Genomic DNA, 3596 nt, shown 5'->3' on the forward strand with positions numbered 1-3596 from the left:
TCCAATTAGCCAATTAAAGGGAGAGCCACACACCAAGAAAGGATAATTTATCATAAAGATAAAGTACGCAGGTAATTCAAAGTAAAACTTCAGGCTCGTTGAATAAGAACTGCATTCATTTAAGGATCATTGAATAGCTTTTGTTGACCAAAGACTGATGCTGCAACATAGTTCTAACTTTGAGGCCTTTAAAAAGGGGCAATTAATTGGTAACATATTTGGGACACTTACCTGAGTTGCCCACGCAAAAATATAAACTGCGTTTTTATAAAAGAAAGGTTAAGGAAGTAGTTAAATCAGGTTAAATATTATTTCTTTGTCTTAATTTAATTTTATATCTTTTGTAATTATTAAGTGTGCTTCCACCTGTTTCTATAAGACTTTTCTAATCTTTATACCACTTATGTGACAAATAGCATATGCTCTGTATGCTTATTGTCTGCCTGCCAGCTAGGTGATAGCTAAATTGGTTGGATCTGTCTGTATAAATAATATCTACAACAAGTGCAGGGAAAGTGGATGAAATGAAATGAAAACAGTAGGGCAGAAATGTCGTCGGCAAAGCCTGAGTCTTGTCTCTCGCTCTCTTCACCAGACAGCTTGAGCTTCACCACTGGCTTCACCTTCTCCACAAAATACCAGTCCCTGGCTCTGTCCAGGCGCCCAGTGAGGCGCCCAGCCAGTCAGCAGTGCGGCCAGCGTCTATGCAGGCGCTGGGGGCTCTGGTTCCCAGATCTCTGTGACCTGCTCCACCAGCTTCTGGGGTTGCATGGGGTCCGGGGGCCTGGCCATGGGGATGGCGGGGGATCTGGCAGGAATGGGAGGCATCCAGAATGAGAAGGAGACCATGCAAAGCCTGAACGACCGCCTGGCCCCCTACCTGGACAGAGTGAGGGGCCTGGAGACTGAGAACCGGAGGCTGGAGAGCAAAATCCCAGAGCACGTGGAGAGGAAGGGACCCCAGGTCAGAGTCTGGAGCAATTACTTCAAGACCATCAAGGACCTGAGGGCTCAGATCTTTGCAAATAGTGTGGATAATGCCTGCATCGTTCTGCAGATCGACAAAGACCATCTTGCTGCTGATGACTTTAGAGTCAAGTATGAGACAGAGCTGGCCATGCACCAGTCTGTGGAGAGCAACATCCATGGGCTCTGCAAGGTCATCGATGACATCAATGTCACTTGGCTGCAGCTGGAGACTGAGATCAAGGCTCTCAAGGAGGAGCTGCTCTTCATGAAGAAGAACCATGAAGAGGAAGTAAAAGGCCTACAAGCCCAGATTGCCAGCTGTGGATTGACTGTGGAGGTAGATGCCCCCAGATCTCAGGACCTCGCCAAGATCATGGCAGATATCCGGCCCCAATATAAATAGCTGGCTGGGAAGAACCAAGAGAAGCTGGACAAGTACTGGTCTCAGCAGATTGAGGACAGCACCAGAGTGGTCACGACGCAGTCCACCCAGGTTGGAACTGCTGAATCAACACTCACGGAACTGAGACGTACAGTCCAGTCCTTGGAGATGGATCTGGACTCCATGAGAAGTCTGAAGGCCAGCTTGGAGAACAGCCTTGAGGGAGGTGGAGGCCCACTATGCCCCGCAGATGGAGCAGCTCAATGGGATCCTGCTGCACCTGGAGGCAGCGCTGGCACAGACCTGGGCAAAGGGACAGTGCCAGGCCCAGGAGTACCAGGCCTTGCTGAACATCAAGGTCAAGTTGGAGGCTGAGATCGCCATCTACCGCCGCCTGCTGGAAGACAGTGAGGGCTTCAATCTTGCTGATGCCCCGGACAGCAGCAACTCCATGCAAACCATCAACAAGACCACCACCTGCTAGATAGTGCATGGCAAAGTGGTGTCTGAGACCAACGACATCAAAGTTCTAAGGCATAAAGCCAGCGGAAGCAGGGTACCTTTTGGGGAGCAGGAGGCTAATAAAAGGTTCAGATATAAAAAAAAAGAAATTAATATAAATCATCAATAAATTAAAGGCTGATTTTGTCAAGAATAATTGAGAAACTGCAAAAACATCCGATCCCCAGTATAAATGATTAAATGCAATTGACAAATTCTACAAAGAAATGGGGATCTATGTACAGTGCAGAAGATGTTTATATAAGACAGTATAGGGAGCGTATTTACTCCAGTAAATTTTACAAGTTAGATACTTTTTCTAACCAATACAAATGACCAATATTGACTCCACTCAGGATGACCCACCATTTGATTTGCATGGGACTGAGGGAGTTCACAGGTGTGGGGCTTTCAGCACTAAAACTGTAAAAGTCAAGTGGAAAACTAGGATGCATTGGACATTCTAAATCATATGAAATAGGAGAATTGTATACATCACTGTGTGTTTAAATAAGTGAGTAGTCTAAATACTCATGTGCTTCACCATCAAACGTATCAGACCTATGTCATTTTACAGCTGAGTTTTACCAAATCTTCAAGAAATAGTCCTCAGTTTATATAACGGTTTATGAAAGAAGAAAATAGCAAATTTTGCCTAACTGAATTATTAAATATATAGTAGAATATGAGTAACAAATCTGGAAAATGACAGTATAAGGAAAATTTGAACAATTTCACTTTGAACATTAATACAAAAATCCTAATGACATATTAGCTTACTTAAGCTACGATATAGATGAAATATATATTATAATTATGTAAGATGAATCACAAATGTGAGAAAGTTACATCAGAGTTTATATCAATATAATTTACTACATTACTAGATTATAGGAAAGAAACTTATAACCATTTCAATAGATGCAGAAAAAGCATTTAAGTTGTATGCTCACTTTGGAGTAAACCTGTTAGTAAATTAGAAATAAAAGGGAATTATCTGATCTGAAATTTCTCCTATCAAAAGTCTATGAACAAATATATATATAAAGCATTACAGGAATTAGCATTAAAGTCAGAGATATCTTGTTTTACAACATTATAATGGTGGTACTAAACAATGCAATATGATAATTACATACATAATGTAAGAGAGTAAGAGATGAAGGTATTCTTAAATAAGACATGAATATAAACACAGGAAATACAATGTAATAGAAAAAGTGATAGAAAGTATAAGAGAGTTTTGCAAAGTTACTGCACACAAGGTCAAATTACAGAATTCATCAGTGCTCTGCCCACCAGGAATATTCATTTAGAATATTTGGCAGAAAAGTTATCCCATACAACATAACAACAAAAAATAGAGCTTCTAAAAAAGATGTAATAAGTGTGCATGACGTTGAAAGCAAATGAGCAAATAAAATCCAGGTGAATTAAAGACACAAATGTAAAAAAATAAAAATTGTATAATTTTTGAAGAAATTATAAGATACTTTGTCTTTGGGATATGGAATGATATCTTAAAGAAGATGAAAAAAGAATAAACCACAGGATAAATATTAGTACATTCTATCACATTAATATTGATTATATCTTTGTCAAAAATTTCTACAAAAATGGAAAAATAGAAGGCAAGAAAAGAAGAAAATATTTCAATGCACATAAATTATAAAATGTTAATATTGAGAAGATATAAAAATTTACATATTACTAAATTAAAGATGACTAAAATCGTCAAAAATAT

General features: G+C 39.5%; 1 pseudogene; it reads left to right on the forward strand.

Annotated features, from left to right (window-relative positions):
- Window positions 1–606: 606 nt before the first annotated feature.
- LOC101153891 (keratin, type I cytoskeletal 18-like) lies at window positions 607–1982 on the forward strand (annotated as a pseudogene).
- The last annotated feature ends 1614 nt before the right edge of the window (window positions 1983–3596 follow it).

The sequence above is a fragment of the Gorilla gorilla genome, chromosome 1 (assembly GCF_029281585.2).
Source record: "Gorilla gorilla gorilla isolate KB3781 chromosome 1, NHGRI_mGorGor1-v2.1_pri, whole genome shotgun sequence".
Taxonomy (NCBI): domain Eukaryota; kingdom Metazoa; phylum Chordata; class Mammalia; order Primates; family Hominidae; genus Gorilla; species Gorilla gorilla.